The sequence below is a fragment of the Schistocerca gregaria genome, chromosome 8 (assembly GCF_023897955.1).
Source record: "Schistocerca gregaria isolate iqSchGreg1 chromosome 8, iqSchGreg1.2, whole genome shotgun sequence".
NCBI lineage: Eukaryota > Metazoa > Arthropoda > Insecta > Orthoptera > Acrididae > Schistocerca > Schistocerca gregaria.
The window spans coordinates 502,773,204-502,786,038 of NC_064927.1; the positions used below are offsets into that span (position 1 = coordinate 502,773,204).

At 47.6% G+C, this 12,835-nt stretch overlaps 1 protein-coding gene across 1 annotated transcript in view; it reads left to right on the forward strand.

Annotated features, from left to right (window-relative positions):
• The window catches only part of LOC126285273 (T-box transcription factor TBX1-like), a 431,754-nt gene that overhangs the window by 284,663 nt on the left and 134,256 nt on the right, over window positions 1–12,835 (forward strand). The window lies entirely within an intron of this gene.

The window sequence follows — 12,835 nt, forward strand, 5'->3', positions numbered from 1 at the left end:
GAGCATGTCACCGACCTGAGAAGAGCTCGCATTCCTCCCATGTTATTAGGAGGTGCAGTGGTGTTGGCGTGATGGTGTGAGCGAACTGTCGGGTATGAATTCAGGTCACGGCTGGCAGTAATTAAAGGAACACTGAATGCTCAGCAGTATGTCTCGAACTTCCTGCATCCTTGTGTGTTACCTCTCAGGTGACAGTTTTTCAACATGACAATGCCCCTCCGCACTTGGCACACGTCTCTATGGCCAGCAAAATCCCCAGATCGGTCACTGATATAAAATGTGTGCGACCAGCTCAGCTGTCAACTCCACAGCAATGAAAGACATCAAGGACGCGTCTTAATAGTTGTGGCCCAGCTTGCCTCAAGAGGGGATACAACGGCGCTCTGACCGTCTTCCCAACCAAATCACTGCATGCATCTAGCCTAAAAAGGGTGCTACGTGATACTGACAAATAGTCTCATACCACCAAGTTGTTTGCAAAAATATCTCCCAGCTTGTACACTCACTGAAACAACGTGACATTTCCTACCAACCAGTGAAATTTCATTTCGTTCCTCCTCTTCTGGCGGGGGCTTGACTTTTTTAAAATTTTAGTTTTTCATGCAGTGTTGATGTAGGTGTACAAGAATATAGAGGCAGATGGACATAGCAGTGCTACGGATGCGGTATCCCCACAGTAAATGTTTCGGAGGACCAAGTTATATACGTAGGCGTACCAACAGGCGAATGGAGAAACTGGTAGAAGCCGACCTCGGGGAATATCAGTTTGCATTCCGTAAAAATATTGGAACCCGTGAGGCAATACTGACCTTCTTACGACTTATCTTAGAAGAAAGATTAAGGAAAGACAAACCTACGTTTCTAGCATTTGTAGACTTAGAGAAAGCTTTTGACAATGTTGACTGGAATACTCTCTTTCAAATTCTGAAGCTGGCAGGGGTAAAATACAGGGAGCGAAAGGCTATTTACAATTTGTACAGAAACCAGATGCCAGTTATACGAGTCGAGGGGCATGAAAGGGAAGCAGTCGTTGGGAAGGGAGATAGGGTTGTAGCGTATCCCCTGAGCTTCGCCGATGACACTGTAATTCCGTCTTAGACAGCAAAGAACCTGGAAGAGCAGTTGAAAGGAATGAACAGTGTCTTGAAAGGAGGGTATAAGATGAACATCAACAAAAGCAAAGCGAGAATAATGGAGTGTAGTTGAATTAAACCGGGTGATGCTGAGGGTATTACATTAGGAAATGAGACATTTACAGCAGTAAATTAGTTTTGCTATTTGGGGAGCAAAAAAAGTGATGACGGTCGAAGAAGAGGGGATATAAAATGTAGACTGGCAATGGCAATGAAAGCGTTTGTGAAGAAGGGAAATTTGTTAACATCGAGTATTGATTTAAGTGTGAGGAAGCCGTTTCTGAAAGTATTTGTATGGAGTGTAGCCATGTATGGAAGTGAAACATGGACGATAAATAGTTTGGACAAGAAGAGAATAGAAGCTTTCGAAATGTGGTGCTACAGAAAAAGGCTGAAGATTAGGTGGGTAGATCACATAACTAATGAGGAGGTACTGAATAGAATTGGTGAGAAGAGGAGTTTGTGGCACAACTTGAAGGGACTGGTTGATAGGACATGTTCTGAGGCAACAAGGGATCACCAATTTGGTACTGGGGGGCAGCGTGGAGGGTAAAAATCGTAGAGGGAGACCGAGAGATGAATACACTAAGCAGATTCAGAAGGATGTAGGCTGCAGTAGGTACTGGGAGATGAAGAATCTTGCATAGGATAGAGTGGCATCAAACCTGTCTCTGGACTGAAGACCACAAGGATAACAACCAACGACGACAGAAAGAGGCTCGCGGCGCTAGCTGGGAAGGGGCGGGGTCGGTCCAGCTCCAGCTACGCCGGCACCTGCTCCCTTCAGCCTGAGGACTCCTCCGGCAGCCGCCTCCTGCGCTAGCTGGGAAGGGGCGGGGTCGGTCCAGCTCCAGCTACGCCGGCACCTGCTCCCGTCAGCTGAGGACTCCTCCGGCAGCCGCCTCCTGCGACTCGTCACGGCGCCGCCGCCGCCTGACAGCCCCGGGTACGGCACGCTGAAGCCTCTGGAGGGCCGCCCGTCACCGCCGGCTTCGCACGCTCTCCCCGCGTACACCGAGGTGTGGCTATTTGTGGCCAGCTCAGGAGCACCAGCTGGCTACATATCGCGTGTGTCACTCGTTACGAACCACTAGGCCACTCAGCGTCAAGAAGAAATAAAGTTCTCTGCGTCTGTTCATAACTTTGCAAGAACTAAAATGAAATGATAATTCAATGGCCCCCCCATGAACCATGGACCTTGCCGTTGGTGGGGAGGCTTGCGTGCCTCAGCGATACAGATTGCCGTACCGTAGGAGGGGTATCTGTTGAGAGGCCAGACAAACGTGTGGTTCCTGAAGAGGGGCAGCAGCCTTTTCAGTAGTTGCAGGGGCAACAGTCTGGATGATTGACTGATCTGGCCCTGTAACAATAACCAAAACGGCCTTGCTGTGCTGGTACTGCGGACGGTTGAAAGCAAGGGGAAACTACGTCCGTTATTTTTTCCGAGGGCATGCAGCTTTACTGTATGGTTAAATGATGATGGCGTCCTCTTGGGTAAAATATTCCGGAGGTAAAATAGTCACCCATTCGGATCTCCGGGCGGGGAATACTCAGGAGGACGTCGTCATCAGGAGAATGAAAACTGGCGTCCTACGGATCGGAGCGTGGAATATCTGATCCCTTAATCGGGCAGGTAGATTAGAAAATTTAAAAAGGGAAATGGATAGGTTAAAGTTAGATATAGCGGGAATTAGTGAAGTTCGGTGGCAGGAGGAACAAGACTTTTGGTTAGGCGAATACAGGGTTATAAATACAAAGTCAAATAGCGATAATGCAGAAGTAGGTTTAATAATGAATAAAAAAATAGGAATGCGCGTAAGCTACTACCAACAGCATAGTGAACGCACTATTGTGGCCAAGATAGACACGAAGCCCACGCCTACTACAGTAGTACAAGTTTATATGCCAACTAGCTCTGCAGATGACGAAGAAATTGAATAAATGTATGACGAAATAAAAGAAATTATTCAGATGGTGAAGGTCACCAAAAATTTAATAGTCATGGGTGACTGGAATTCAGTAGTAGGCAAAGGGAGAGAAGGAAACGTAGTAGGTGAATATGGATTGGGGCTAAGAAATGAAAGAGGTAGCCGCCTAGTAGAATTTTGCACAGAGCACAACTTAATCATAGCTAACACTTGGTTAAAGAATCATGAAAGAAGGTTGTATACATGGAAGAACCCGGGAGATACTAAAAGGTTTCAGATATATTATATAATGGAAAGACAGAGATTTAGGAACCAGGTTTTAAATTGTAAGACATTTCCGGGGGCAGATGTGGAATCTGACCACAATCTATTGGTTGTGAACTGTGGAGAGCATAAGGGAACAATTGACAGGAATGGGGGAAAGAAATACAGTAGAAGAAGAATGGGTAGCTTTGAGGGATGAAGTAGTGAAGGCAGCAGAGGATCAAGTAGATAAAAGACGAGGGCTAGTAGAAATCCTCGCGTAACAGAACAAATATTGAATTTAATTAATGAAAGGAGAAAATATAAAAATGCAGTAAATGAAGCAGTCAAAAAGGAATACAAACGTCTCAAAAACGAGATCGACAGGAAGTGCAAAACGGCTAAGCAGGGATGGCTGGAGGACAAATGTAAGGATGTGGAGGCTTATCTCACTAGGGGCAAGATAGATACTGCCTACGGGAAAATTAAACGGACCTTTGGAGATAAGAGAAGCACTTGTATGAACATCAAGAGCTCCGATGGAAACCCAGTTCTAAGCAAAGAAGGGAAAGCAGAAAGGTGGAAGGAGTATATAGAGGGTCTATACAAGGGCGATGTATTTGAGAACAATATTATGGAAATGGAAGAGGATGTAGAATAAGATGAAATGGGAGATACGACACTGCATGTAGAGTTTGACAGAGCACTGAAAGACCTGAGCCAAAACAAGGCCCCGGGAGTAGACAACATTCCATTAGAACTACTGACGGCCTTGGGAGAGCCAGTCCTGACAAAACTCTACCATCTGGTGAGCAAGATGTATGAGACAGGCGAAGTACCCTCAGACTTCGACAAGAATATAATAATTCCAATCCCAAAGAAAGCAGGTACCGACAGATGTGAAAATTACTGAACTGTCAGTTTAATAAGTCACTGCTGCAACATACTAACGCGAATGGAAAGACTGATAGAAGCCGACCTCGGGGAAGATCAGTTTGGATTCCGTAGAGATGTTGGAACTCGTGAGACAATACTGACCTTACCAATTATCTTAGAAGAAAGATTAAGGAAAGGCAAACCTACGTATCTAGCATTTGTAGACTTAGAGAAAGCTTTTGACAATGTTGACTGGAATACTCTCTTTCGAAGTCTGAAGGTGGCAGGGGTAAAATACAGGGAGCGAAAGGCTATTTACAATTTGTATAGAAACCAAATGGCAGTTATAAGAGTTGAGGGGCATGAAAGGGAAGCAGTGGTTGGGAAGGGAGTGAGACAGGGTTGTAGCCTCTCCCCTACGTTATTAAATCTGTATTTTGAGCAAGCAGTAAAGGAAACAAAAGAAAAATTCGGAGTAGGTATTAAAATCCATGGAGAAGAAATAAAAACTTTGAGGTTCGCCGATGACATTGTAATTCTGTCAGAGACAGCAAAGGACTTGGAAGAGCAGTTGAAAGGAATGGATAGTGTCTTGAAAGGAGGATATGAGATGAACATCAACAAAAGCAAAACGAGGATAATGGAATATGGTCGAATTAAGTCGGGTGATGCTGAGTGAATTAGATTAGGAAATGAGACACTTAAAGTAGTAAAGAAGTTTTGCTATTTGGGGAGCAAAATAACTGCTGAATGTCGAAGTAGGGAGGATATAAAATGTAGACTGGCAATGGGAAGGAAAGCGTCTCTGTAGAAAAGAGAAATTTGTTAACATCGAGCATAGATTTAAGTGTCACGAAGTCGTTTCTGAAAGTATTTGTATGGAGTGTAGCCATGTATGGAAGTGAAACATGGACGATAAATAGTTTGGACGAGAAGAGAATAGAAGCTTTCGAAGTGTGGTGCTACAGAAGAGTGCTGAAGATTAGATAGGTAGATCACATAACTAATGAGGAGGTATTGAATAGAATTGGGGAGAAGAGGAGTTTGTGGCACAACTTGACAAGAAGAAGGACCGGTTGGTAGGACATGTTCTGAGGCATCATGGGATCACCAATTTAGTATTAGAGGGCAGCGTAGAGGGAAAAATCGTAGAGGGGGACCAAGAGATGAATACACCAAGCAGATTCAGAAGGATGTAGGTTGCAGTAGGTACTGGGAGATGAAGAAGCTTGCACAGGATAAAGTAGCATGGAGAGCTGCATCAAACCAGTCTCAGGACTGAAGACCACAACAACAAAACTATTCAATGGACACCCTAGCTGCAAAAAAGCGTTGATATACTTCATTAGGGACGTGTTGAAAATGTGTGCCCTGACCGGGACTCGAACCCGGGATCTCCTGCTTACATGGCAACTAGTGTGTCCACTTAATTATCATTTCATTCTAGCAATGCTGCATGGTCATCAACGGTAACTGTTCTTTCGGGAACAAATCCTTCCGTCGTATATATTTGCAAGAACCAGTCAGAATAAAACGAACACCAACTTACTACGGTGACGTACTCTCAGGCAACCAGGGTATCGACATTTACATTGAAACGCCAAAGAAACTGGTATAGGCATGCGTACTCAAATACAGATATATGTAAATAGACAGAATCGACGCTGCGATCGGCAATGCCTATATCAGACTACAAGTGTCTGGCGCAGTTCTTAGACTCGTTAGGGCTGGTACAATGGAAACTTATCAAGATTTAAGTGTGTCCTAATATGGTGTCATAGTCGGCGCACCAACGATGGGGCAGCATCTCAGAGGTAGCGATGAAGTGGGGATTTTTAGCACGACTATTTCACGAGTGTACTGCGAATATCAGGAATCCGGTAAAACATCAAATATCCGACATCTCTGCGGCCAGAAAAAGATCCTGCAAGAACGGGACCAACGACGACTGAAGAGAACCGTTCAACGCCACGGAAGTGCAACCCTTCCCCAAATTGCTGTAGATTTCAGTGCTAAGCCATCAACAGGTGTCGGCGTGCGAACCATTCAGCGGAACATAATCTATGTGGGCGTGCGGAGCCAAAGTACCACTCGTACACCAGTGATGACAGCACGAAACAAAGCTTTACGCCTCGCCTGGACCCTTCAACATCGAAATTGAACTGTTGATGACTGGAAACATGTTGCCTGGTCGGACGAGTCTTGTCTCGAATTGTATGGACGTTAACGGGTATCGAGACAACCTCATGAATCCATGTACCCTGCATGTCGGCAGGGGACTGTCCAAGCTAGTGGAGGCTCTGTAATGGTGCGGGCCGTGTGCAGTTGGAGTGATATGGGACCCCTGATACGTCTGGATACGACTCTGGCAGGTGACACGCACGTAATCATCCCGCCTGATCACCTACGTTCATTCATGTCTCTTGTGCCTTTCGACGGACTTGCACAATTTCAGCAGGACAATGCGACACCACACACGTCCAGAATTGCTACAGAGTGACTCCAGGAACAGTTTTCTGAGATTAAACATTTCCGCTGGGGACGAAACTCACCAGACGTTACATTATTGAGTGTATCTGATATATATAAGTCAGTTGGAAGAGGCTAAATCAGACAAATCTCATAGAAAATGTTGTTGTAGGGAAGACGAACCAAAGTAAGTGTCTATTGAGAGCACACGCTGAAGATACAACAAATCCATGAAAGAACTGGTTAACCTCTTAGCCTACATTTGCCTGTCCTCTAACAGTTCAAATGACTCTGAGCACTATGGGACTTAACATCTGAGGTCATCAGTCCCCTAGAACTTAGAACTACTTAAACCTAACTAACGTAAGGACACCACACGCATCCATGCCCGAGGCAGGATTCGAACCTGCGACCGTAGCAATCGCGCGGTTCCGGACTTAAGCGGCTAGAACCGCTTGGCCACCACGGCCGGCTCTAACAGTTCATTACTGAACAGTATAGCTTCTTCACCTGTTGACATTGACAAAAAGACATCAAAAAAGATTAAATGAAGTCTCCTCCTATTCTGTTATCACGAAGTTTGGGAAGAGAGTTTCGGGTATGAAAATCATTAATGCGAATGCATTTTTCATACCTGCGAAACGTTTTCACGAACTTTGAATCAGTAGCTGTTGAGCCCAAATGCTGGAATATATTGGAGGCAGCCATTACAAAGGGAGGAAGGACCCTCGAGAAAGAAACAAAAGAGCTCGCACGGCGAGATGTTGATTTCTTCCACAAGCTACTTGAGAGTGAAGGATAGATATGTGGAGAGTGTTTCAAAACGATTCATTCGATTTCGCAAGACTGTGTCTCTTGTATGAATGAAAATAGAAACTTGGCGCTGAGTTTAACTTTCGCATATGACCAAAACGTTTTCTTTTTTTCTAATAACCGTTTGATTTTTCATTCTTTTTTGTTTTACAAGCATACATACACACTGCGGTGACAAAAGTCATGGGGAAATGGTAGGCACATACACAGGAGACGTTAGCATCAAGTACACAAGGTACAAATAGTCATGCATTAACGGAGCTGTCGTTTCTATTCAGGCGATTCATGTGAAACGATTTTTGACGAAATTATACTCGCCCGACGGTGAATTAGCAGATTTTGAACGTGGATTGGTAGTTGGAGCTAGGCGCATGGCACATTCCATTTCGGAAACGGTTAGGAAATTCAATACTCATAGATCCACAGTGTCAAGCTCGTGCCGATAAAGTCATTTCAGGCATCACCTCTCACCACGGACAACGCAGTGGCCGACGGCCCTCATTTAATCACCGAGAGCAGCGGCGTCTGCGTAGAGTTGTCAGTGCTAACAGACAAGCAATGCTGCGTGGAATAACCGCAGAAATCAGAGCGGGACGAACGACGAACGTATCCGTCATGGCAGTGCGGCGAAGTGTGGCGTTAATGAGCTGTGACAGCAGACAACCGACGGGGGTGCCTTCGTTAACAGCACATCACCTGCGGTACCTCTCCTGGGCTCGTGAACATTTCGGTTGCATCCCAGACGGCTGGAAAACCGTGGCCTGGCCGTACGAGTCCCGATGTCAGTTGGTAAGAGCTGATTGTAGCGACAGAGTGTGGCGCAGACCCCATGAAGCCGCGGACTCAAAATTGTCAATAAGGCACTGTGCAACCTGGTGGTGGCTTCATAATGGTGTGGGCTGCGTTTACATGGAATATACTGGGTCCTCTGATCCATCTGAACCTATCATTGATTGTAAATGGTTATGTTCGGCCGCCTGGAGATCATTTGGAGCCATTCACTGATGTCACGTTCCGAAACAACGATGAGATTTTTATGGATCACAATGCGGCATATCACCCGGCTGCAATTCTTCGCGGTCGGTTTGAAGAACATTCTGAACAGTTCGAGCATCCGACATCAATCCAGTCGAGCATTTAATGGCACATGATCGATAGGTCAGTTAGTGCACAAAATCCTGCACCGGAAACAGTTTCGCGGTTGTGGACGCTGCAGAGGCAACGTGGCTGAATATTTCTGCAGAGGACTTAAACGGCTTATTGAGTGCATACCACGCCGAGTTGCTACACTACGCCGGACAAAAGGTGGTCCGAAGAAATTTTAGGAGATACCCCATGATTTGTGTCACCTCAGTATACGAAGCTTGGAACCTTTTTTAGAATTTCATTTAGGATCAAAGTTTTCACTAACTTATCTCTCACAAATTTCTGTACTCCACGACTTGAACGAGCACAGTGGGGCGACCTGTGGATTTTCCGTTACTTGAACATCAGTGTCTTGAAGCTGCTGTTGCTATCGCCTATGTGTTTGAATTGTACGAGGTGCAGTGCCATACTCTCCGCTGAAATCACACTCAACAGCTGTAACTGTACTGCACCTGCTTAAAAGCAGAACACGAAGAGCCTTTTGTTACTGATTTGTCGCCATATCGACTCAGCGCATATTAGGCAACGAACGAGCGAACAAGAGAGTTAGCTGCACCATGTACACCCCTGCCGGCAATGTCGTGAACTGCTAACGGCTGGTATCAACACAAACTTTTAGTTTCGATTCAATTTAGTTAAAATTCACTTGCAAGTTTCTGTCCTCGTTCATGCATACGACACAGCTACGTGAAATCGGATACAACTTTTTCAGACACCCTGCACTTTGAAAGTGGTGTCGTGCACGTTCGCCCGAGCACTTACGTTTCAAGTGGCAGAGTTATCGTGTAGAAGGAGAGAAAGGAGTGGCTACAGGAGGCAGACACTAACGGACAGTCGAAGCAAATGTTGGAAAGAAATCAGTGTGATGGAGCAGAAATACACTACTGGCCACTAAAATTGTTACACCAGGAAGAAATGCAGATGATATATGGGTATTCATTGGACAAATATATTATAGTAGAACTGACATGTCATTACATTTTCACGTAGTTCGGGTGCATATATTCTGAGAAATAAGTCCCCAGAACAACCACCTCTGGTCGTAATAACGGCCTTGATACGCCTGGGCATTGAGTCAAACAGAGCTTGGATGGCGTGTACAGGTACAGCTGTCCATGCAGCTTCAACGCGATACCACAGTTCATCAAGAGTAGAGACTGGCGTATTGTGATGAGCCAGTTGCTCGGCCACCATAGACCAAACGTTTTCAGTTGGTGAGAGATGTGGAGAATGTGCTGGCCAAGGCAGCAGTCGAACATTTTCTGTATCCAGAAAGCTCCGTACATGACCTGCAACAAGAGGTCGTGGATTATCCTGCTGAAATGCAGGGTTTCGCAAGGATCGAATGAAAGGTAGAGCCACGGGTCGTAACACATGTGAAATGTAACGTCCACTGTTCAAAGTGCCGTCAATGTTAACAAGAGGTGACCGAGACGTGTAACCAATGGCAGCCCATACCATCACGCCGGGTGACACGCCAGTATGGCGATGACGAATAGACGCTTCCAATGTGCGTTCACCGCGATGTCGCCAAACACGGATGCGACCATCATGATGCTGTAAACAGAACCTGGATTCATATAAAAAAATGGCGTTTTGCGATTCGTGCAACCAGGTTCGTCGTTGAGTACACCATCGCAGGCGCTCCTGTCTGTGATGCAGCGTCAAGGGTAATCGGTGCCGGCCGGTGTTGCCGAGTGGTTCTAGGCGCTTTAGTCTGGAACCGCGCGACCGCTGCAGTCGCAGGTTCGAATCCTGCCTCGGGCATGGATGTATGTGATGTCCTTAGGTTAGTTAGGTTTAAGTAGTTCTAAGTTCTAGGGGACTAATGACCTCAGATGTTAAGTCCCATAGCGCTCAGAGAAATGTGAACCATTTTTTTGAGAAATCGGTTGGAAAGTTTCCTCATGTCAGCACGCTGTAGGTGTCGCCAATGGCGCCAAGCTTGTGTGAATGCTCTGAAAAGCTAATCATTTGGATATCACAGCATCTTCTTCCTGTCGGTTAAATTTTGCGTCTGTAGCACGTCATCTTCGTGGTGTAGCAATTTTAATGGGCAGTAGTGTACAAAGAGAGAGACGTGAAGGAGAATTTGGAAGAAGGGAAGAAAGGGAAAGGTGGAAAGTAGCGAAGCAGTGGGAGTAGGACAGTGAGGTCGGGAGCAGAGGAGAGCGCCGGCCACAGCGGCCCTTGAGCCGTGCAGTAGCCGCCCTCGGCCCTCCGCCCTCCGCCCTCCGCCCTCCGCCCTCCGCCCTCAGCAGCACGCTCTCCCGGCGCATTACTGGCGCCTGACAGCAGCGCTTCTGTCCGACGCTCTCGAGCAGTCCCTGAGTGGGCCACCCGCTGCGCCGCGCGGTGTGAGTTTCTCGGGAGCGCCGCGCCTCCCGCCGCCTGCTCCGCTACCCGCGACGCACCCCGCCTACTCGCGGGCTGAGTGCATCCCGTGTCTGACGCGCTTTCCTAGCAGAGCGTTGATCAACTCCCCTGCCGCTTGTGAACACACTGAATAGCTTCTAGGGATACTCACAAAACTTTAATTATCGCCTCGAAAATAATAGTGTTATGTAATTATAGTTCAATTCTTTAACTTGTCGGTTCGCTCATGCTCGCCCAGACGCGGGAGATTGCTGCGTTGCCAGTTGTACGCGCCAAGGGAAGCAGCGCCATAGTATAGTTCGCAAACTTACGTTTAGGGGGAAGAGCGCAGTTTATGAAGTAAAGCCACCACGGCTGCATTAACCCTTTCGCTGCTACAGAGACGAGCTCCTCGCATTCCGCGATGTGCTCGATTTTGTCAACATTGCACTGCTCACCTGTGCAGACACATGGTGTTTCGACTGCTTTGGCACACTTTACGATACTATACTCCTGGAAATGGAAAAAAGAACACATTGACACCGGTGTGTCAGACCCACCGTACTTGCTCCGGACACTGCGAGAGGGCTGTACAAGCAATGATCACACGCACGGCACAGCGGACACACCAGGAACCGCGGTGTTGGCCGTCGAATGGCGCTAGCTGCGCAGCATTTGTGCACCGCCGCCGTCAGTGTCAGCCAGTTTGCCGTGGTATACGGAGCTCCATCGCAGTCTTTAACACTGGTAGCATGCCGCGACAGCGTGGACGTGAACCGTATGTGCAGTTGACGGACTTTGAGCGAGGGCGTATACTGGGCATGCGGGAGGCCGGGTGGACGTACCGCCGAATTGCTCAACACGTGGGGCGTGAGGTCTCCACAGTACATCGATGTTGTCGCCAGTGGTCGGCGGAAGGTGAACGTGCCCGTCGACCTGGGACCGGACCGCAGCGACGCACGGATGCACGCCAAGACTGTAGGATCCTACGCAGTGCCGTAGGGCACCGCACCGCCACTTTCCAACAAATTAGGGACACTGTTGCTCCTGGGGTATCGGCGAGGACCATTCGCAATGGTCTCCATGAAGCTTGGCTACGGTCCAGCACACCGTTAGGCTTCCGCTCACGCCCCAACATCGTGCAGCTCGACTCCAGTGGTGTCGCGACAGGCGTGAATGGAGGGACGAAGGGAGACGTGTCGTCTTCAGCGATGAGAGTCGCTTCTGCCTTGGTGCCAATGATGGTCGTATGCGTGTTTGGCGCCATGCAGGTGAGCGCCACAATCAGGACTGCATACGACCGAGGCACACAGGGCCAACACCCGGCATCATGGTGTGGGGAGCGATCTCCTACACTGGCCGTACACCTCTGGTGATCGTCGAAGGGACACTGAATAGTGCACGGTACATCCAAACCGTCATCGAACCCATCGTTCTACCATTCCTAGACCGGCAAGGGAACTTGCTGTTCCAACAGGACAATGCACGTCCGCATGTATCCCGTGCCATCCAACGTGCTCTAGAAGGTGTAAGTCAACTACCCTGGCCAGCAAGATCTCCGGATATGTCCCCCATTGAGCATGTTTGGGACTGGATGAAGCGTCGTCTCACGCGGTCTGCACGTCCAGCACGAACGCTGGTCCAACTGAGGCGCTAGGTGGAAATGGCATGGCAAGCCGTTCCACAGGACTACATCCGACATCTCTACGATCGTCTCCATGGGAGAATAGCAGCCTGCATTGCTGCGAAAGGTGGATATACACTGTACTAGTGCCGACATTGTGCATGCTCTGTTGCCTGTGCCTATGTGCCTGTGGTTCTGTCAGTGTGATCATGTGATGCATCTGACCCCAGGAATGTGTCAATAAAGTT